The sequence below is a fragment of the Triturus cristatus genome, chromosome 3_1, assembly GCF_964204655.1.
Source record: "Triturus cristatus chromosome 3_1, aTriCri1.1, whole genome shotgun sequence".
NCBI lineage: Eukaryota > Metazoa > Chordata > Amphibia > Caudata > Salamandridae > Triturus > Triturus cristatus.
Genome location: NC_140583.1, coordinates 784,022,023 through 784,046,766, shown reverse-complemented (window position 1 = coordinate 784,046,766; position 24,744 = coordinate 784,022,023). Strand labels below are relative to the sequence as shown.

General features: G+C 42.4%; 1 protein-coding gene across 5 annotated transcripts in view; it reads right to left on the bottom strand.

The window, feature by feature from the left end:
• LOC146861028 (putative methyltransferase DDB_G0268948) overlaps window positions 1-24,744 on the bottom strand; it is a 598,370-nt gene that overhangs the window by 445,635 nt on the left and 127,991 nt on the right. The gene's annotated exons all lie outside the window — the stretch shown is intronic.

The following is a 24,744-nucleotide window of genomic DNA, read 5'->3' as shown; positions in this document are numbered from 1 at the left end:
AAAGGCGTCCGTAAAAGAGATCGTCTCAGACATCTGACATGAGATCCAATTCAGGGACGGTCCGTGAAATTTATGGACGGTTGGTCACCCTACTTGAAGGTCAGGCTGGCAGGCACCAACTCCAGCCAGGGCAGCCTAGCCGACGGCAGCTGACCGGGGGTGGGGGCTGAAGCCCGTTCTGCTCAATGAGTGTTGCACGCCTGGATGTAAGAACACCATATATGGATGGACAATAATTGGGTGATATATAAATGGGATCATAGCAGGGTGGAGAAGGGTCATGTAGGTATGCTCGGTATATGAATACAACAATTATACACCTGAACCACGTAGTTGGTTATGCAATACACATCATATGCCATGTTAGAAAGGAATACGAAATACATAGCAGAATGAGTTGGTAAGTTCAGGCTGCTTGTCTTCAGTCTGCCACAGTGTTTATGTATAGCCCTTGTGCCCATGTGCTATAGATGTATGTCCATGGTGACCAGTAGGTCAGTAGTTTGATTGATTTCCTCCCCTCCATTGTTTTTATAAAATGCATACTAACACATATGCATGATCTTGTTTGGGTTACCAGAGGTTTTAGAAAAAAGTCTATATACTGGCACAATGGCTCAAGAATAGGTCCACATCCTGATACTTGGGGGCCTATTATGATGGCAGGCGGAACGTATCCGGAAATGGGATCGCCCGCCATGGTCGCGGAGGTCCTGCAAGTGGCATTAGGATGCGCCCGCCAGACTGGGGGGCGCATCCCGCATTTTAAACATTACGGCGGGTGGTGCTGCAAGTTGTGCATTTGAATGCACAACATGACAGGCACCCCACGGTACCTGCCACCTTGTGCATGCAAATGCAGGAGGGTACCATAGGTACCCCCCATGTGCAACCCCCACCCCCCTGAACACCCTGGGGGCCCGCAACGGGCCCCCAAAGACCAAACCTCTACGCCATGGAAAGGCCAATTTCCGCCATGATGGTAATATGGATGGCGGTGCCTGGGCTTTTCCACCCGGTAGGCAATCGGGCGGATTGCCTACCGGCGGAAAACCGGCAGACGGTCTTCCCGTCCACCGGGGTCCCCTCGCCATCCTAATGTGGCAGGAGGAAAGGTAATGCGGGTGGGAGATTTTGGCGGGCGGATTGCCACCGCCATAATGACCCCCCTATGAGTCTGCCAGGGGGCTTTTACAGCCTCATGGATATTTGGCAATGTGTATATTACCGATATGCATGGTTATTCCTTATTCAGGAACGTGTGCTAATTTTGAACCCTTATTCAAGGCCTATCCCTATCCCCTTATCTGTCTTTGCGATATTGATATATGTTGATAACATAAATGTAAGTTTTGTGGATTGATTTTAAATGTTTGTTCTATTTTCCTGACTATGTTAAATATTTATGTGAATGTATCATAATCATTTTGTAACCAATAATTTTACCTTTGTGCTTGTGCTAATTGTTGGAAAACAAGTTTCAGTACTGTCTTTTATCTATGATTGTTTATAATGTTTTTGTCTCTAATTTGGCAATTTTGTGGTGCTCAAAAATAAATGTCTTCAGTACATTTTTGTTATTTGTAGAGGTGTGGGATAAAATCAAAATAATTTTGTAAAAATGTTTTGTTGAAAGTGTAGGCTCGGAGTAATTATGTGACCTCCAACACTATTGAAGAACTTATAGGGGTGGGGGGTGTAGTCTCACTTTATTGTAACTTTCTAAAAGAGGGCATTTTCAGAATTAAAATTTTAAATCTGACTTCACCATAAGTTGTGATTTTGAATTGTGATTCAGAGGCACCTAATTTGGGGTCCCATATCTTCGAAATTGGAAATTACACTTATAAAATGTAGTAAAGTAATCCCGATGTTATCCTATGGGAGAGAAGTCGTGCAGTACTGAAAAACTAATTTAGGTGTTTTTCACTACTAGGACATGTAAAACGTAAAAGTACATGTCCTACTTTTTATACACACCTCATTCTACCCTTGAGCTGTCCAGAAGCAGGAAGAACAGATGATCAACAGAATGCTAAACAATGCAAACATTCACCTCTAGTCACAAATCTGGTTTTAATCCATCATTTTGTTGCTCACCACTCCACCACAGTTTCGACCTAGCCATATGAAAATCAGTATTTACCTTGCTCCTCATGGAAACAGTCCAGCCCGAGCTGCCAGGTGAGCGTCTGCCTGGACTGGAAACGAGCATCCTGGAACCAGTTTCGGGGTATTAACCCTCATCAGTCAGGCTAGCTTGAATCCAGTGGTACAGTGAGCACAGGTCCAAGTCTGGGAATACCCTTGCCACTTAGGGTGACAAAAAAAGTACATATGATGGACAGAATGCTGAAGAATGCAAATATTCACCCCAGTCACAGTTTTGGGTTTATTCCATTGTTTTTTTGCTCTCCTCGCCACCCCAGTTTGGACCTAGCCATGTGCAAATTAGTCTTGACCCTGCTCTTCATGGTAATAATCCAGCCCGAATTGCCAGGTCCTACCTAGACCAAAAAAAGCATCCTGAGACCAGTTTCGGTTTATCACCTCTCATCAGCCAGGCTAGCTTGAATCTAGTGGCACAGTGAACACCAGACCCACATCTGGGTATACCCCTCCCACTTAGGGTGACAAAAGCAAAAAGAACAGATGGTGATGGACGGAATGACCAACACTGCAAACAATCACCACCAGCCATAGATCTGGATTTAATGCACAGTTGTTTTGCTCACCAAGCCACAGCAGTTTGGCCTTACAGTAGTGAAAAAATAATTTAGGAGTTTTTCACTACTGGGACATCTAAAACTTAAAAGTACATTTCCTTCTTTTTAAATACACTGCACCGTCTCCTTGGGCTGCTCAGAACCTACTTCAAGGGTGACTTACATGTATTAAAAAAGAAGGTTTGGACTTGGCATGAGGATTAACTTGCCAGGTCAACATGGCAGTTTAAAACTGCACACACAGGCTCTGTAATGGTGGGCATGAGACATGTTTTGAAGTGCTACTTAAGTAGGTGGCACAATAAGTGCTGCAGGCCTAATAGTAGCGTTTAAGTTACAGACCCTGGGCACAGGTAGTGCACTTTATTAGGGACTGCTAAGTAAATTAAATATGCAAATTGTGGATAGGCCGATGTTACCTTGTTTAAGGCAGAGAGCACATGAACTTCAGCACTGGTTAGCAGTGGTAAAGTACACAGAGTCATAAAGGTAACATAAATTAATTTAGAAAAAAACAGAGACAAAAGGTTTGCATCTGACCCTGCATAAAAGGCCAGCTCCAACAGAGATGCATTTTGTACTACGAAAATAGTACTATATGTAGGGTTACATTACTCACATAAAACAGCATAATCTCACAATTTTGCTGTAATTATGCTACAGATAAGTATGTGAGATATGCCCATCTGTACCTAAGAGAAGATTTTAGAGAGGAAGAAATGTAAAGGAACGATTACAGTATTTGACAAAACAGAAGTGTAAAATATACTAAATAGATTGTCACCTTTGTCTGTTTATGGGCAATCAGTGTGATGCTCAGGAATGCTGAAACTCCATTCCTCACTAGTCTGTTTACTGCTTTGTCTACCACAGTATAAATACCTGCCACAGTGATTACTACAATGAGTACAAGAGTGCCAATAAATCTTGCACGTATTGCGCACTGCTATTGCAGTGAAAGTACCTGTGAAGAGCCGGAGCACAGAAGAAAGGAATTTTGGAGCACTCTACTCTAGAACTCTTGGGGGTGTACTCAAAGCACTCGATGAGATTCGTGGAGATAACTAGTTTGATATAGTTTAAATATCAGTGTGAGTGGGGGAGTCCAGTTTGTATGGGTAAGAATGCAATAACCCTATAGCCCAGATGAAACGGGAATGATGTATATTTCCACATCTCTCCAAATCCACTGTCCATTAGAGACAAAACAATATGTTGATTAGAAGTGGGCTTGGGAAAAGGGTATAGAATAAAAAAGAAAACAGAAACACTGAATAGTGTCACTTTAATTTGTCATTCAGCTGGGCACTACTATTAACTAGAGGAATATTGATATCTAAAGATAAGAAGAGTCCTTTACTGCCTTATCAATTTTGCTATCACGTCTAATTTAAAATATTACATAATAAAACTTCAAAACATCTTTACGTATCCAACTCTTTAGGCTTGGTAAAACTCTGAGTGTTCCTGAAACTAAAACACACTATCTTCTATGAAATCAATGTTTTATTTTTTTATTTTTTTAATTAGCATTTTCATATGAAAATACATAAACACTAACAACAGAACGAGCCAGTGTGCAGACAATGTATATCAAGGAATAAAAACTACATTTACGGTTCACTGCAAGGCTAGTACAGAAAGTGCCATAATCGCGAGTGCTAGTCATGCAAGCATACAACTTATTTCATTGTGGTGTCAATCAAGACATGTACGTCTAAGGGACTGCTGTGTGTAAATCCAGAGCCTCGACTTATATTGTGTGCTTTTTCATTAGGGTAGCTACATGAAGAGACTAGTGTAACAAGTTACGGTGGCCCAACGGGTGACCTCGTGTGCATCAATGTGTCCCCCTCTGATCCCTGCCGTTCCCGGGCCCAGGTGATGAATGGTTCCAAAATGTCCCTAGGTCTGGAGGTGGGGGCATCAGTTCCCAAAATGTGGCATGTTGGGAGTGGCTGTACGTGACGTCCCTTATTCACTCCTTAATGGATGGTACCCTCTTCTTCCCCCAATGCACCGCCACCAGCCGTTTTGCAAGCAGAAGTAGAGCATGTAGTTTGCGTGTCTTGGGTTGCGTGTCTTTAACATAGCTCAGCAATCCTAGTAGGGGTGTGGGAGATAGAGATGTGCCAATGATCTGATTTATCATTGAGAAGATTGTGGACCAGAATGATGCCAGTCTCGGGCAATCCCATGCCATGTGTAAAAATGAGGCGGGATTAAACCCGCAGCGCCAGCAGCTATCTTAGCCCCATGCGATGTAGACTTACGGGAGTTCTGTAAAATCTGTGGAGGAATTTGAAGTGAATCAGGTGAAGCCTATAATTTGGGGACAGTTCAGTGAGTTGGTGGCAACAGTGCGCCCATTGATCCTCAGTTAGTGGCACAGGGAGTTCCACGTTCCGTCCCTGCATTGCTTTGGGCTTCACCAATGGAGCCGAGGTTTGCATCTGTGTGTAAAGAAGTGTGATGTGTTTACGGGGTGAGGGGGAGTGTTGGAGGTTCTCTAATGCTGACAGTGGGGGAGCCGGAAAGCTGTCATGCAGAGAGCGGCAGGCAGCACGCAATTTATGATATAGGAAGAGTTCAGCAAACGGTACCGTGTGGCCTTCGTTTGCTGTCGGGGGGAACGAAACGTGTTTTCTGGATATAGATCAGCAAACGTGCAGAGGGTCATTTTTTGCGCCAGTGGTTTGCTAATACTATCTTTCAAGTTTGGTAACATGGGGTTATGTGTTAATGATATCGAAGGGGCATACAATATGGGAGCGCCCATGCCCAGCGTAGGGTCTCCGGGGTATCTATTCCATCGCGAGGGCGGCGATATGGCTGATACAACGCCACATGTATGGGGACAGGTGCAATTGCATCGGTTTCCACAGCCACGTGGGGCTGAAAGGGGGTCGGGTGGACCCAGTGGTGTAGGAATTGAGCCTGAGCGCATAAGGCGTGCATGTCGGGAGCACCCATACCACCCTGTGCCAACGGGAGTGTGAGCAGTTCCCATGAAACCCTAGCCTGCACACCCGCCCAGACCAGAGAGACCAGCAGCGATCTAAGGGTCTTAAAAAAGGAGTGCGTGAGAGGGATCGGGATGTTAGTGAATAAGTAAAGGAATTTTGGTAAGATAACCATTTTTGCTAGGGCTATTTTCCCTGCTAGGGAAAGCGGAAATTTGACCCATAGTTTTACCTTCTCCTCCAACCAGACGATAGCGAGTCCGTAATTTAAGGTCCTTATTTCCTGCAGGTTACGGCTGTTTCAGATGCCCAAGTATTCGACCGTATCGGTCTCCCATCTCAGTGGAAACTCAGAGGTCACCGGGACTGTATTATCTGTTAGTGGGAACACGACGGACTTGGCCTAGTTAATAGAAACACCAGCCAGCCCACCAAATCTAATAAATTCTTGTAAAACGGGGTCTAAGTTTGCCACGGGGTCAGTGATGTATAATGTGACATCGTCAGCATATAGGGAGATGAGGAGGCTTCTGGTACTGAAACCTATTCCCCTGGCCATATGGTGCTGCCTGATGCGCGCAGCAAGGGGTTCCATCGCAATCGTGAACAGAAGGGGGGACAGGGGACATCCCTGCCGTGTGAGATAGGGAAGGGTTCCGACAGGAGGACGTTCACTTTGATTCGAGCCATTGGTTTGGTGTATAGCAATCTAATGAGATTGATAAAAAGGGGGCTAAACCCCATACGGGCCAAAATAGTAAATAAGTACGGCCATTCGAGCGTATCGAATGCCTTAGTAGCATCGAGAAAAAATGCAGCGGCCTGTATATCCGGATGGAGGTAATGCAGCACCGAAAAAATTGTCCTGGGGTAATGAGAAGTAGACCGCTCGGGTCGGGGCGAGCGCTAAGGGTAAGCAGGGGTTGCAATCTGTTGGCTATCAATTTGGCCAAAATGTTGACATCAACATTTATTAGTGATAACGGCCGATATGAATCGAGTTCAGTCTCAGGTTTTCCGGGTTTTAATAGAATGATTATGATTGTCTCACGCATGGTTGGGGGTAATATGGCAGTGGAACGGGCTTCTTCATAGAGTGTCAACAAGTGTGGCGCTAGTTCTTCCACGTATGCCTTATAAAAGGCGGTGGTTAAGCCATCAGACCCAGGGGCCTTGTCTAGGGGCAAGCTATGTATGTCCTGTGTGACATCCTCTACTGTGATCGGGAAGTCCATGTAGTCTCTGTACCATTGGCTAAACCAGATCAGCTCCAGAGAGTCAAGAAAGGAAAGCATACCCGCTGGGCATGTCTCCTGGGTGGCAGTGTAAAGTTTAGAATAGATCGAAAAAATGTAATCTAGGATATCCTCCTGCCCCCGGACAGTAGCTCTCATGTGTATTGATAAACTCGGGGATGTAGGTGGTGGAACGTGGAGCACGGATCATGCCCGCCAATGTCTTGCCCGGCCTGTCACCCTCTCTGTTTCTCGGCATAGTCCCCGAGGAACTTGACTTCCTGCTGTGCCTGCTCATCGTAATCAATCAGTTTGGCCTTCAATAGAGATAAGATAGTGAAGTCATTGGAGGAATAAAACTGTGTTTCCAGCCCTTTTCAAGAGAGGCAAGTGTGCCCCGTATGGCTTTCAACACACCAGCCTGGCGGGCAATATTTGACCCCCAATGACCACCTTGAATGCTTCCCAGAGGGAGGCTTCCGTATCCACTGAACCTGTGTTGAGGGTGAAGTAGTCAGTGATATCTGTCCTTATTTCTTCCTTGAAAGCCTCATCTAAGAGGGCATGTGATGGGAGATGCCAAGAGAACATGCATGGGGGGACTCAGGAAGAGGCATGGGGCATGGTCCGACAGGGATCTCGGCAGATGAGTCATCTCAGTAGTCCAAGTGGCCACATCACAAGAAACCAACCAATAATCCAAGCGGGACTAGGCACCGTGGTGTTCAGAGATACAAGTGCCTTCATGGAGCTCGGGGTGTCTATGGCGCCAAATATCAACCTGAGATTATGGCGTTTAAAGCTGTGCTTTCCGAAGGGTGTAGGGTCCGGGCCGTCCCCCGTCTGTCCAGATCGTCATTCAATATAGCATTAAAGTCCCCCCCCTAGATAATGGTACTGCACCCGGTCGCCCTGACTCTAGCCCAGATGTCCTGGATGAAAATAGGGGAGTCCACATTGGGACCTTATAGCACAACTATCGCAATTGGAATCCTACCCAATGAACCCCGTATGATGAGAAATCTGCCGTCAGGGTCCCTGTGTATGTCCCCCTCTCTACACTCCAGCCCCCTCCTGACCAGCACCGCCACCCCCCGGGAATAGTTGGAGTCAGGGACGGCTTTAGGGCGGTGCGACCGGTGCCACCGCACCGGGTGCTGGCTTCCTGGGGGCGCCGAGTTTGAAAGTTCATTATGCTTTTGAAGCACCTGCTGCAGCGTTTCTTTCCCCCGGCAATTACCAGGCCTCACATAAATGTCTAAATAACTCGTGTGATTAATTATCTTCCTGGAGTGAGATCAGCATTTTGTATAGTTGAGGTTTTGACTTAGGTGAAGTTAGTGCAGAGGGTTAATATGCCTACTGCAAAGAACATGTACCAAGTAGATTACAGAGTGGGTATGATGTAAACAGGTCAGCAGGTTACTGCCTTCAAAAGAGACATCCTTTTGTCACTTGCAATTTATAACTTAAAGTCCTAATATAGAATATTGAGCTATTAACTTTCATCCTAGAACTGCATACACACTGCAAAGTATACATTATTAGAACATTGATTAATGTTGCAAAAAGGGTTAATTTGGCTAGAAATCGATTCTTATTATTAAAGAAAACTCCCAACTATGCTGTTTCTTTTTCGACTCTGAGTTTGTGCTTCTCCACACCAAGCACTCTTAAAATATACTGCCTACCAGTATGGATGACATGTGACTCCTACACTTTTAGTCCTCTGGCTTATGTAACATTTCCTATACACTGATTTACACACGTATGATTGATTGTCTCTGTGTAATGTGTGAGTGATGCAAAGTGCTCAGACACCCTACACTGGTATGAGTGGCACTATATAACTAATTCAATGCATCTGAGAGTGTGTGGTTATGGAGACTTGGTCACTGTTAAAGGGTGCTAGTGAGAGAATCCGTGGTGGAGGTGGTCATTGGGGGGCGCCAACAAACATTGTCGCACAGGGCGCCACCAGCGCTAAAGCCAGCCCTGGTTGGAGTAGATGGAGGAGTAAACGTGACTCCACCGGTTGTGCTTTAGTCGTGGGGAAGGCCCGGCATTAAGGTGGGTTTCCTGTAATAAACATATGTCTATGTTATGTCGCAATAGGTAGGCATGTACGAGTCTAGATTTCCTACAGTCATTCAGTCCTCTGATGTTCCATGTGAGAAAGTTCAGAGTGATAGCGTGATGGCACATAGCGTGAAGTTTGAATGAACAACTAAGCATAGGCAACACGGCGGACGCTGGAAGTGTCAATGCAGTCAACATAGTAGCAAGCATTCAAACTGGCTAAGAACATAAGAACAATCCCTCCCCCAAAACTCCACCCACTCCAACCCCCAATTAGATTGTGTAGAACCACTCCACATAAGAAGAGAACAGGTAATAATAGGGAAACCTCCCATGGGGCGTAGAACCACAGGCGTACTCCCCTGACTAAAAAGGGTGGCCGGGAAACTGCGGAGAGCTCAACCAAGGGTACAGATAAGGCAGGCATAACATCAACATGGTGTATCAATAGCCAGAGAGACTGTCACGCAGAATATATCACATTTCAGTTCCATATGTACCAATACCCCCCCACGCGGCATAAGGTCTGTTAAATTCATCCTCGGGGGCCCACAGGATATATGGCTGGCTGCCACTAGTGGAAAGGAGTGCGAAGTAAAATTGAAACACAACAGTCAGTTCCCAATAGAGCCCGAACCCACGTTATTCCCTCCCCCGGCAGCTCAGCACAAGGCATCATGGACAGATACTGCAACTCTTTCAAAGGTCCATTAGTCATTGTCGCTTAGTCTGTCGTCAGCAGAACCTGGAGATCTGGTGCACTGTTTCGACTGTTTACCACTGATGTGCTTTGCGAATTTCAGGGTGGATTTGGCATCAGTGAAAAAATGTGCTGTGCCGTCGTAGGTAACCTTAAGTTTGACTGGGTATAGCAGCGAGTAAGGGATTTGGGCCTGTAGCAGGAGACGTTTAGCTGGCAAAAATTCACGCCGCGCTAACTGCACCGCAGGCGTGAAATCTGGATAGAAGGAGATTTGGTTGCCCTTATGCGTGATCTTCCCCTTCTCGTGTGCCAGACGTAAAATAAGGTCTCGGTCCTGATAATTAAGAATCCGGGCCAGTATTGGTCTGGGCATCACACCTACTGGTGGTTTAGGGCCCAGGGTCCGGTGCGCCCTCGCAACCACAAATACCGCATATAGGTGGGTGCCAGAAAGTTCTCGGAGCAGCTCAGGCACATAAGTCTCCATTTTGGCGATGGCAGTAGTGTCTGGTATGCTCCTTGATGCACAGGTTGTTGCGGCGCAACCTCGCCTCCAAGTCCTCATTTTTGGCACGAATGAGACCCAGTACTTTATCCATCTGCAGTAGTTGTTCCTTTGTTTCTACCTGGAAGTCGTGGAAGTCGGAATTCCTATTCTCAAGGATATCGAGTCTAGTTTTGTGGGCGCCCACCTGTGTCTTGACCGCATCAAGTAGTGAGCGTATCCAGCTTGGTGTCTATATTTTGCAGGCTGGACCGCATGTCAAACATCAGGGTTTGCAGGTTCTCTCCCCGGTCCTCCATCTGTGACTCCGCAGGCCTCCCCGCGAAGGCCTCGGGGTCCGACTCCGTGAGCCTCGTGACCCTCCGCTGGTCGAATGTCAGCTTTGGCTTCTTGGCGTCCTGCTTGCCCATAGCACCTGTGCAGCGTGGCAGTATTGACACACCGGGGGAGCGCTTCTCCCATCCGACCAGCTCACCCGCTACTTGAGAATCCGCAAGAGCTCCCCACTCCTCTAACACAAATGTGATTGTCCTGGGAGGACTCCGCCCCACATGGGTGCCAAGTGGTAATAGGGCCAATGGAATGGTTACTAGGTGTCAAATCTGGTCTCAGGGTGCCCAATCTCCCAGAGTACACAATATGTTCTACAAGGAAAGGGCATCCACACAGGGCCAGCGGATATTTACCCCGGGCAGTGACGATCCCCGCACTCAAGCCGTCAGGCGCCGCCGTCACCCCCACCGCATGCCCGTGGGCCCATAGTGTCAAAAATAGCAAGTAGGGGGTGCTTCAGGCCCAACCAAGTCCCAGTGTGCCCAGCCCCTGCGAGCGTAAGTTTGTCCTGTAGGGTAAGGGGCTCCCGCCCAGGCCAGGCGTATGTCACTCATGGGTAGATGATATCCTCGCTTTTGGGTCTTTTGATATCGCCGTCTTCCTCTCAGCAGATCCGTTGGGAGCCTCCAGTCAAGTCAGCCACAACAGCGGTGAAAAGAGCTCCTCAGAACACCGCACCAGCGTGGTGTATAGATTGTAGGTAGAGCAGATGTGCGCAACAGCACTAGTCTCCCACAACAAAATGGCCGTCTCGTGGAACACGGGCCCTCCAGTCCACAAAAAAGGCGTGTGGGGCTCCACCGATGTCAGGCCAGTTCACGGGCACAGATTCTTCCAGGGCAGCATTGATTGGGGCATATTTGGGGAGTATTGGCAGCGGCGCAGCTCCCGAGTGTGTCACAGATGCGCCGCAGGTGAGTTCCACGCCTCTCCGGATTTTCGGGTATCGCTGCAGCCGCCCGCGGCTCCTATTGAGCTCTGCAGTGCCCCACCTCCTCTCACAGGTCGGGGCCGTGCAGCTGAAGCTCTTGCGGCAAGCAGCGCAATGCTGCAGAGGGGTCAGGTACGCCTCTGGGGCCCACAAGCAGAAAGGAAGTTCTCTGGCCCGCTCCGACCAGGGCCCTCTGCTCGCAGGCCTCTGCGGGCTCGATTCATGAGATGTCCCGCTCAGGCAGCAGCTTGGCAGGCGCGCTCCGTCCGCGTTCAAACAACAAGGGGTACAGCTCCTCTGGAGCGCAAGTCTCAGCAGTCGCCTCAGCCTGATGTCCACTACCAAAGAGATCGGATGGAACACGCTGGGAGCTCTCCAATTGACTGGATTATAGCAGGATTATAACCCGGCCGGTGGAGCTCACTCAAAGAGCGGCCATCTCACAGCTCCGCAGGCCACGCCCCTCTCTATGAAATCAATGTTAAAAGTATTTATGAGCTATTATGCTTTTCCTACTACAGACAACAACCTTCCATGTTCTAAGAACACACTCTATGATCTCATATTTTGTTCAAAGGGACAAATTCATAACCTGCAATTTAATAAGCACTTATTAGTATTATAAAGTTCACCTGAAAAAAAGTAATCACTTCCAAGCTATATAAATACCTTAATACAATTTGTATGTCAAAACCAATTGTTATTAAAGTCTGAAGGGAGAAGGATCCTTTCAATTCCTCAATCAAATAACATGATTTGCAAAATACGAGTTCATAATCCTAAATGGATATCTCCTGAATCAGTACTTAAAAATGTAGCCTAAATCCTCGACCATGAATAGCCTCCTAGAATACTTCTCTACACCTCTACACCCAATTCAATCTTTTGTAAAATCCAAAAGTGTCACAACCAGCCTTTAGGGTTTCTCCTAACTCTGTTAACAAGATCCTGGCTGAAGCAACTATATACCTCAGTAGCCTAGCAAGAAGATCTGGATCACAAGCAACTTCTGCTTTGAGACTTCAATATTATTGCTGCCTCTGCAAACCCACTGAAGGTTGCGTGGCTTCATTGAACATATAAGATCATTGACTGAACTGAGGTGAACTGCATAGTTAGTCCAGTGAAGCTGCGACGCCTCTTTCCAAGCGGAACAAACACTCTGTGCACAGTGCTAACCTTTCCTGCTTCAGAATGCGCACACCATGGGAGACACGCAAGCACGCGATTCAAAATGGCCGCCCCCGGGAGCTCAAGCGCGTTTTTGGCCCGTTTTCTTCATTTTAACAACGATTCCTGTCATAAAATCGCCTCTAAGTATATATAAAGTGCCTACCTGTATTGTGGAGCGAATTCCTGCGTTTTTGGGCACTGGAAGTGGTTCTTTTCGCCGCCTGGTTCCTGCACCCTGCTCAGCTTTAAGGTACAGCCGATTTTCTCTGTCAAGGGGGCGGAGTGGATTTGTGAGAGAGGGCCTAGCTTGGGCCTAGCCACTCCCACAGCCCATTTTAGCTGCTGCACCAGCTATTTTTCAGGCATCTCCACAGCATTTTGCTTCTCTGATATTAAATTGCTTCTGCTATTGTTATTTTAATGCCTTTTCAAGAAAATGGAAAACAAAGCGTCTATTAATAATAAAAGGAGACAGCAAGTTTCCCCTCCTCCTATTAAATCACAGGTTGTAGAGTCATCTGCACCTTCCTTATCATTAATATTGGAAGAAATTCAAGCACTCCGTGTTAATACAGAGACCATTGCGACAGAAGTCTAAAGTGTACGCAAGGAAATGGACAGTTTGTCAATGAAAATTTCAGACAATTCAATTAAAATTCAAGATAACAAGGCAAAAATTGACACATTTACTCCTTTAGTGGCAAAACGTTCTCCTATATGTTCTTTATTGTTGGATTTGGAAAATCGCAACAGGCAATACAATCTTTGCATATTTAATTTACCTGAAGATGTTGAGGGAGCTAACTGTAGATCTTATTTGGAAAATCTGATTCCTTTTCTTTTGCAAATCAAATTTCCTGAAAAATTTGAAATTGATAAGGCCCACAGGATTCCCTCTCATCGTAACCCTCATCACACCAAACCACGACAAATGATCTTTAAAGTTCTCCGTCACCATCATTTGGTTTTAATCAGAAAAGCAGCACGAGAAATTCCTTCCCTGCTGGTTAATGGAAATAAAAATGTTATTCTTCAAGATTTTGCCAAAGAAACTGTTTCAATTCGCAAGGAATTCACGGCTCTTCGTCCTCAACTTCGAAGTCTTGGCTACAAATATGGACTTTTTGATCCATCGACGATGTGCATTTGGAAAGATAATTTCTCTAAATCTTTTCAGCGTCTTGAAGATTTGAAGCATTTTATAGATCAACAGTCTCAACACTCAATGGATACTAATGACTCTACTACTTGAGTTATACCAGTTATGCCCTTTCTGACATGTTACTGATATTTTCTCATATTGGGCTCCAGCGGTTCCCGCCATGCTTGTAGACCGTGTGTGCGATTCACGTTTCACATTTATGTCTTCTGTTTGTTGTTTTTTTCCATGTTTTTTCTTTTCTTCTTCCCTTTTGGTTGTTCTGGAGCTACCTTTTTCTCATCCCATTTCTCATTTGCTTTCCCTTCTCTTATCTTTCTCTTCTTGTTTTCTTTTATCCTCATCTACTATGGCTAATGTTCATAATCTTAAAGTTGTGTCATTAAATGTTAAAGGTTTGCACCATCCAGCTAAACGTACAAAAATTTTAGATTATTTAGGGAGTTGTAAAGCTGACATTTGTTTTATTCAATAGACTCTTATAGATGACAAAAGTTTAGATTATATGAAAAGGAAATGGGTAGATACGATTGTCTCTTTTCCTGCTAATGGTAAGAAAAATGGTGTGGCTATTCTTTTTGCAAAAAAAATACACTGTCGAATTTTAAGTAAAAATTCAGATGCAGATGGCAGATATATATTCACTAAAATTAAAGTTCATGACTCATTTTTACTTTTACTTAATGTTTATGGTCCTACTGCAGATGATCCTATTTTTTGGTCTACTCTCACTACAGAGGTTTTAAAAGTTGGAAATATTCCTTTAATTGTTGGAGGTGATTTTAATGTTATTTCTGACCCTTTATTAGATAGACTATCTCTTACTAAATTTCACCCTTTTAAAGTATATTTTGTGTTCAAAGCCTTTCTTCAAACCACTAAATTAGTAGATTTTTGGAGATTATATTTCCCCACAGAAAAAAGTTTTACTTTTTTTTCAACCCTCATAACTCCCATTCTAGAATTGATTGTGTATTGATTTCCAGGAAATTAATTAATTCAGTAAAAGATCCTCAAATTGGTAACATAGATGTCTCAGTCCATGCTCCAATTTCCTTGATTTTGAATTTAGAATCAACTTATAATAAACAGTCTAGATGGCGAATGAACACAGGTATAGTGTTAAATGAACATAACAAACCTAAACTTTTAACAGCCATTAAAGACTATTTTTTATTTAACCCAGAAGATTCTACCTCTATGATTTATAGATGGGATGCTTTTAAAGCTTATATTAGGGGGGTAACGATCTCCATTATGGCGCACGATAACAAAACATTTAATTCAAATATTAAAGACCTACAAAAACAAATTGCGAAAAATGAACAACTTTTTATTACCTCCAATGATCCTCAATATAAATTTAAACTGCAAAAATTGCGGTATGAATTTAATTCTATCCTTAGTAAAACAGCAGGCATTCCAATCTCTAATGCTAAAGCCAGATTTAGTTTTAATGCCAATAGATCTGGAAGACTCTTAGCTAATTATCTACGCATAAAAAAGGACAAAACTCAAATCAATTCAATTCATGGTCCTCATGGTAAAATTGCTTTTTCTCACAATAAAATCGTTACTGAATTTTTGAATTTCTATTCTAAGTTATATAATAAGCCTGATTTTCATAATGCTTCTTTAATTGATTCCTTTTTAGCTTCCTGTAGATTACCTAAGATATCACAATCTGGTAAAAATGGACTTGATACTCCCATCACTAGAGATGAAATTTTTTCAGCCATAAAATACCTTAAAAAAATAAGTCTCCTGGTCCTGATGGGATACCAGCAGAATTTTACAAAGAATTTCAATCACACCTTTTGTCTTTTTTATTTCAACTTTTTGAGTTTTTTGGATCTACAGGTTCTACCTCTGGTTCTTTAACTGAAGCTTCAATTATTGTTCTGCCAAAGCCAGATAAAGATCCCACTCTTGTATCTAACTATCGTCCTATATCTTTAATTAATCAAGATTGTAAATTATATGCAAAAATACTTGCTACAAGATTAGGCCCTATTTTAGATTCCATTATCCACCCTGATCAATCTGGCTTTATGAAGAATAGATATTCTGCAAATAATACAAGAACTTTGATACACGTTATCGAACAAAGTTGTACTTTAACGCTTCCCTCAGGTATTTTAGCCTTAGATGCTGAAAAAGCTTTTGCTAAAATACATTGGCAATTTTTATTTCATACGTTATCATCATTTAATTTTGGAGAGTCTTTTATACGTATGATTTCAGCTCTGTATTATGCCCCTACTGCTCGTTTATATATTAATGGTCAAGTTTCTCATCAATTTTCACTTTTTAGAGGTACAAGACAAGGATGTCCCCTTTCTCCACTTTTAATTTTAAGTGGTGTTGAACCTTTCCTTTCTTCAATAAGAAACTGTGATGATATTATCGGAATCACTATTAAGGATGTTCTTGTTAAAACCCATGCATATGCAGATGATGTGCTTTTATTTATTAGTGACCCTATATCCTCTTTCCCCTCTTTAATTAATATTATAGCAAAATACTCTACAGTTTCTGGATATACTTTAAATACCAACAAAACTGAATTTTTCCCTTTAAATATTTATTGCACTCCTGATATGCTTCCCATGAATGGAATACTTTGGCAACAGAATAAATTTAAATATCTTGGTATAGCTGGACTCGAGACTACGTTTCGCCCGTAATCTGGACCCACCCCTGCAACGACTTAAAATTGATGTCGCACGCTGGAGGTCCCTTCCTCTCTCCATGCTGGGAAGGGCGGTCCTCTTTAAGATGATGGCCCTCCCTCGTTTCTTGTATGCTCTCCAAAATACGATGGATTTGGTCCCAATGTCCTACTTCAAGGAAATTGAGAGTCTCCTGAGGAAACTCCTCTGGGATGGCAGACCCCGGATAGCATTCTCAAAGCTGACCCTGAACTGGTACGATGGGGGTATCAGTCTCCCCGACCTTAAGAAATACTATTGGGCATCTCAGCTAGCGGCGATCAATCAAGGGATACATTGCAGCCCAGATGATCCCGGATACGCCATGGATAGGTGGTTGCTTCCGGGGGGAGACTATACCAGGGCTTTGTATGCCAAACCCGGCAGGTTCCCACTGACTGGCCCTACCGCGCACGCTTTCCAGACATGGCATGCTGTTAATAAGCACCTGAAATGGGACGGTAAACTTACTCTGGCCACGCCGCTATGGAATTCGGAGAAGCTAGGGAGCCTCTGGAAATCCAAGGGTTTTGATAAGTGAGATCTTATCGGGATCTCACGAATCAAGGACATTTGGGGGAAGGGCACGGTTCTGCCATTTGCATCCCTCAAAACACAATATAGCATGATGGACACTGAGTATTACAGTTATCTCCAGGTCCGCCATGCGTTACTTGCACAGATCCCTAGGGATGTGACGCTTCCAGAGGCCTCCCCACTGGAGGCTAGAGTGCTAGACGGACACATCCCAGAGAAGACCATTTCCCTTATTTATAGGAAGTTAATTAACAACATGGATGATCCACTGCAGATTCTGAAGGGAAAGTGGAACAGTGAAGGCCTAGAGCTGGATGACAAAGACTGGCAAGAGGCAGTCTCCTCCCCGAGGGTAGTGGCAACCCAGGCCAGGCTTAGACTAGTGCAGCTTAAAATACTGCATAGGACATATGTAACGGGACCCGGACTGGTTCGCATTGGACGGGCAGAAAGTGGAGAGTGTAGACAAGGGTATGGAGAATTAGGGACATTTATCCACATACTGTGGAACTGTCAAAGGATAGAAGCATATTGGAGAGACATTCACCACACAATGCGGTCAGTACTAGGGGTCGATATGCAGCCAGAGGCGCGGAGATGCATACTAAATGTCTGGGAGCCTACAGACCTCAACACGTACACTAAGCAGTGGGCTACACTGGCGTTTATGATTGCGAAAAGAAACATTGCACAGTTGTGGGGCGCTGCTCGGCCACCCCTATTGAGGAGGTGGAAGGAAGATTTAGATTGGTGCATGTTTAGGGAAAAATCATTTCTTGCAGCCAGGGGATGCCCTGGGAAGTGGAGCAAGATATGGGGAGCCTGGAACCAGTATAGAGGTGATATCTGTCCCCCACCTTGTCAGCGAACCGATGAAGAGACTCTTGATACCCCTAACCGCAAAGAAATGATAATTGTAACATATTTTGAAATGTATAAATTGCTACCGAGAGATGGCGAAGTCGCCTGCTTGTATGTAATCGATGTGTCTCAGTCAAAATGGTTTAATAAAAAGAAGTATAAAAAATATATATATATATATATATATCTTGGTATCCTATTTTCTTCATCCATAAAATCAACAATTACTTTAAATTGTGATTTTATATTAAATTATATTAAAGATAAATGAATATAGCTCATAAAATCTTTCATACCCTTGCCATGATTCCTACTCAATTCCCATTAAAGTTTTACAAAGATGTTGATAAATATATATCTAAGTTTTTATGGAACAGCAAATCACCTCGTATTAGTTACAAAATATTAAAAATACCCAAATATAATGCTGGATTTAGTATCCCTGACTTTTTTCTCTATCATAAAGCCTTTATTTTAAAACAAAGTTCAATTTTGTTTAATCATTCATTTTTAAAGACCCCACCTGCTTGGCTATCTATTGAGAAATCATTAGTAAATCCTCCCACTACCTTCTCTGATAACAATGTCTAATAATGTATAATTTTTCATAAATCAGTTACTATTAAATCTACTAAAATGATATTTAATGATTTAGACTTCATTTTTCTTTCTCCTATGAATAGTACTGAAGATATTTCACTTTGGTATAGTAATCTTATCATATTGAATAGAAATGTTAGTTTCTGGTTTTTATGGATCAAAGCTGGTATTTTTTATCTTAAAGATGTTTATACCAATAATACATTCATTTCGTTTGAAACATTACAATCAAAATTTGGTTTATCTCAATCTAATCTTATTAAATATCAATATTTGTGCAACTCAATTTTGGATTCTTTCCCAGATGCTATTCCCTCTAATGTTGCAGCTGCTTTATCAATTTACATTCAACCGGTTTCTACTTCATCTCACGGGGTTTCTATTCTATATAAAATATTTTCAAATACTTTAGGTAGCAATATAGATATGATTTCAACTTTTTGGAACAATTAACTGTCACTTTCTTTATCTAATGACACATGGAAAGATATCTGGCTTAGTGGTATACCTTGTTGGCTACCGGTATCACTTTACCAAACTAATTCTTATATTCTACTTAATAGGTTATGGACTCCAGTACGTTTAGTCCAAGCAAAACTTCTTCCTTCTGTAGAATGTTGGCATTGTAAATTACAACCTGGTACATTACAAAATATGTTATTTGATTGCCCTTTAGTTTTTAAATTCTGGTCTGAAGTTTGGGATATTATAACAAAGATTTTAAAAATTCATGGTGATGTTTATTATCAATTGTTAATATGCAAATCTAATATATTATCACAAAATGTGAATGTTTTAGAAGGTAAACGTTTCAATTTTCTAATTTTAGCAGCTTTGAAATCTATTACTTATTGTTGGAAAGACATTTCTTTATTATCTGTTAGTGCATGGTGGTCATGGATTATTTTTACGAGAAGAGGTGCTCAGCTATCCATGAAAAGGATTCTTCATAATTCTATCTCTTTTCAATCATTTTGGTTACCTGTTGATATATATTTATCCTCTAAATAATGTATTGATTATTTATCGTTTGGTTTGATTATATCTCGATTAACATTACCGTTTTTTTATAGTAGCTCTATTTATATTTAATGCTCTAATTTTACGGTTATTCCCATCCCTCCCTTCCCTATTTTAGGTTTCACATGAATATGTAATATCTAATTACCTACTGTAATTTATTTATGACTTCGATCATTTTTTATTGTCATGTGGTTAGGTATTTACGCCTTATAATACTATTTTTTGTACTGTCTTTGTTTATTGTCTATATTCAAAACTCAATAAAATATTGTGAACTCAAGAATGCACACACCATCAGACAGTCCGGAGTAGTGGACTTTTTCACCAGTGGACTGTGAAGATGTAAGTCATTGCCCCAGATCAAAGGACACCATCTCACTAATCAAACTCCAGTTTTGTCCAGTTTACTGACATGGTGCTCGAGCAGCGCCAAACATGTGGCATAAAGATTGGAGGCAGTTTCTCATGATTGCTCTTCAAGACTAATCCACTTCCAATCTACTAAATAATGCAATTGTCTTCTAACATTTGTTCAACTAGGCTCATATGTACTTCTTTTTCAGCATTTACACAAACTGGTGCTGGATTGGAGCAAGGCATGTCTTTACAGAAAAAGGTTTCAACAAGAGTACATTTTCTAATGCTTCCTGTGCTGACTTTTGAATTTCCTTTAGCTCATAAAATATTATTCTAGTAAAGGAACTGATGTAGACAAGAACAAATCTCATGGCAGTATTCTGGGATGATGTCCATTCAAAATAAGGGTGACGCTTCATGTCTAAAAGTTCTGCTTTTTATATGTTAATCTGCTAACCACGTTTTAGTCTAATCCCCTTCATGTAGTAAGGCTCAATATCTTAGATAATGCTCTGTACAATGATTCAATCATTTTCTCTGTCCATCTGTTTGTGAGTGGTAGCTAGCAGACACAGCGGATTCCACATCTAATTCTCAATACAAAGAGGGCCAGCACTTAGAGGGAAATTAAGAATACCTGTCACCCATTAAAACTTGTGTTATTCTATGCTAATGACTGCTATGGTGCACAAAGGCTTGTAACAACTCTTTTGAAGAAAGCAAACTGGGTACTGAAATGAACTGCCCGATCCTTGTTAAATGTTCTACAAGTAGCAGAATAACAGTACATTTTTTGCTCATGGGCAATTCTACTATATTATCCATGGATATAGTATGGCAGGTTTTAGGTGGAATTGAAATGGTCTTAAAAGATTTATACTATATGTATATGTGCTCTTAATTTGGACTCAAATGAAACATGTATGATCACAGTGGTTAACATCTATAAACAAAGTTAGCCACCACAAATACCTTGTAACTGCTACTAATGGTGTAGCTATTCCAGGATGCACAAGATTCTTAGAATCAAATCATAAAGCCAATTTATAGCCTGTTGTTTTTTATCTGAGCTGAGTGACTGCATAATCTTTTCTAGAATCAGTATGCCATCAGTATCACTTTGTACATCCTTTTCTCTGACTAAGGCTTCTGTCTCAATAGAATGTAGTTCCTTAAATAATTTTGATAGAAATGCTTCTAGGGTGATTCGAGCTATAGTATTACTATTTTGAGCCTGAATGCCAAAATCAATGGGGGATCATTAACCTCCTTATTTTCATTCTTAGGTTGACTCTGTTGGGACAAGGGGTACGCTCTATCATTGTTTGTACCTGGGTTTTAGTTAAACGCAAAATCATAATCAGAAAGCAACAATGTCCATCTAAGTTATATGAGTCAATGTTCTACTGATTACAAAACCTACACGTCTGTGATCAGTGTATATATATATATATATATATATATAGACCGCCACTCTATCAAAAGGATGATGTCATCAGTGATCTCATGAGTGATGCCACTGACCATGTCATGAGTGATGTAATATGTGACGTCATGAGCAGTAGATTGCGGGCGCGCAAGTTATAGTTACCTGATCTAACTATAACGTGGAATTTCATTGGTTTTTTACGAGTGAAATGTACAGCTAACTATAACTTGTGTGAAACCTATGGTTTTTTAAGTGAATTTGCAAGGTTTTTTAAATGCTAATTCCTAACTATAACGTGTGTGAAACCTATGGTTTTTTCAGTGAATATATATATATATATATATATATATATATATATATATATATATATATATATATATATATATATATTCACTGAAAAAACCATAGGTTTCACACATGTTATAGTTAGCGGAAATTTTACTGATAAAAAACCAATGAAATTCCCCCGTTATAGTTAGTGCAGGCAACTATAACTCACGCGACCGCAATCCTCTGCTGATGCTAATACTGTATTTAGACACTTATTTGCCCATGTCTTCTTCCATACATTTTTAGCTATACATATATTACAAATATTTTTTTTTCATAAAGACACATATGTCATCAGCAGAAGATTGCGGTCGCGTGAGTTATAGTTGCCTGCACTAACTATAACGGGGGAATTTCATTGGTTTTTTATCAGTAAAATTTCCGCTAACTATAACATGTGTGAAACCTATGGTTTTTTCAGTGAATTTGCAAGGTTTTTTAAATGCTAATTCCTAACTACCGCGTGCCCACGTTACGCTAGATGGGCCATGTACGCACGATGCGCTTCGCGCACCGTGCGCACATGGAGGACATATGATGCACTTCGTTTTGAAAGGTAATATTTTAATTTTTCGTATATTTTATAAGCCATGCACAAATGGTGCCCTTCGGGCACCATTTGCACACGGTGTGGAGAGAGTGTGGATAATTTTTTTTTTTATTATTTTTTTTTAAAATATTTTAGTTTATCTCAGGTATAATAAGCCATGCACAATTGGTGCCCTTCGGGCACCAAATGCACACGGGGTGGAGAGAGTGTGGATAATTTTTTTTTTTTTTAAATTTTTTACCGTAAGCGTAATCGGCGAAATTACCGAAAAAATAAAAATTCCGTTTTTGACCTTGGGGGATCTTTGGGGACTCCCTCAACATGGCTATGTGTGTGGGAGCTGTCTAAACAGCCCCTTTACATGTTTTTGGGCTTTATATTTTAAAAATCACTCACAGTGCGAGAGAGAAAATGGCGGCCGCCGCTTCCTGGTTTCGGCCGATTCGAATGTTTACTTAGATCTAAGAGCCAATCAGAATCGCGCTCGCGCACGCCACCGTACGCGTACGGTAAGCGTACCGTAAGCGCACCGTAAGCTGGCTCAGATATATATATTGATTTAAAGGCTATTTTCTCAGAATCTACTGAACAGATTTACACCAAACCTACAAAAGGCACTTCCTTGACCTGAGGACTACCTCTCTGCCAAATTTCTAGTAATTCTGTTCAGCCGTTCGGGCTGTAGCCCTGTCTAAAGGTCCTATGGAAAAATGCATGGGAAAAACGCGTTTTGGGACCCCCCTTTTATCTCAGCCCCCGCTTGACGAATCCCCCCGAGACTTTCAGGGTAGGAGCGGAGCGTAGCGCCCCACCTATTTTGAAAAATTCGCGAGGATTCGTCGACCGGCGCCAAAGTTATTCAAAATAGAATGTTGCGGATTTCCTATGGAAACGTGGTCCTAACTATAACTACCTACTGGCGACCGCCAGTAGGTAATATATATATATATATACACACACACACACATACATAAATGTGGTGTATAGTGCATACTGATGCTGGAGCCAGGGTCAATTGGGAGTTCAGTTCTCTTTAGGACACCAGCACTGAACATCCCCTGATCAATGAAAGCGCAGGTGACTTAATAAGATAGGAACACAGAGAAGAAAAGAGGCTGGAGGGTAAGTCTTCCCATTTGGGCAACAGTATACCTTCCATGACACAGTTTATTGATGTTGACATAGCACTTCAAGAACCAGGAAGGCAAAGGTCAGAGCCGAAATACAGTATTTGGAAATAACCAAGCAGCTCTCTGCAAGGCTGATGGTGGGAAATGCACCGCAATATAACATTTAATTCTGAATATAAAATGTTATTTTACCGATTGCTTTTTAGTGTGTATGAGACCTATTTTGTGAAGAACAGTGTTTAAATGCTTAAAACTTTGAGTCCCTGTTAGGTTTCTATAAACTGTAAATTATGCTGCTATGGGAGCATAGGAGCCCCAATTAGCATTTGCAACGTATGGCCTACCATTGATTTAATTAATTTCTGAGGCACATATGATTACAATAAAAAGAGTTGTAACTTAATTTGACAAATAAGATAATTCTCATAGAGGATATCGGCCACGCTATTTTTTTTTCCAATGGTCCAGGATGGCATTACAAATAATATTTTATTGCAATAGAGTCTAAACATTTGCCTACATTTTCTGAACGCTTGTGTTTTTTAATTGACCTCCCTTTTCGCCTCTGGCAGTAAATTCCTAGGCTGTCTACTGTGTGGCTGATGGTGGCCACTGATCACAGCACCCAGGCTGAATATACAAGGTCACAGTGACATCAAAGTTGCTGTGAGAGCCTCGACACTTCAGGAGAGTTCAGGGTTACCGTCCTCTATGAACACAAAGTGTTATGGGTGGCAAGCAAGTCTAGAGGAATTTGCGAGACTGACTCTGCACTGGAGAATGCAGGCCACATACAGCAGTGTGGGTTTATAACAGCAGCAGTTGTGACCAGTCATAATGGATGCTGAGGGTATGCCCCAGCCCCTTTTTCACAGCATGCTGCGAGTCTGTCAGGCTAGGCAAAGGTCAGCCTGACAGACATTCACCATGTCAGGGTCAGGCAGTCAGGTGCTTTGAGTGCATTAATAGACTGGCGCCTGGCAGGACCCTTGACAACGTTAGCCAATGTGAAGAAGCTGTGGGATCTCCTGTATCCAGTTTCCCTCCCCAAGGCTCCAGCTCTTTCCTGAGTCATCATGCTTCTCCCTCCTAACACCCGCTGGTCATATTATTACCTCTGCGGCCCAGTAAGTACATAATTGAATAGAAGGGTGCCTGAGTGCATGTAAAAATGTATATGTATTTGTGTGTGTGTGTGTGAATGGGGAAGTGCATGTGTGTCCTTGTATGTGCCTGTGAATTGGTGGGTGTGAGGGTGTGAGAGTGTGTGTGGGTGTTTATGTGCTTATGAATGGATGAGTTTGAGTATGTACATGCTTATCTGGTTGTGAATGCCTGGGTTGGACTATGCGTGTGAGTGTGTGTTCTTGTGAATGGATGGGTATGAGTGTATTGTAAATGGATGCTTG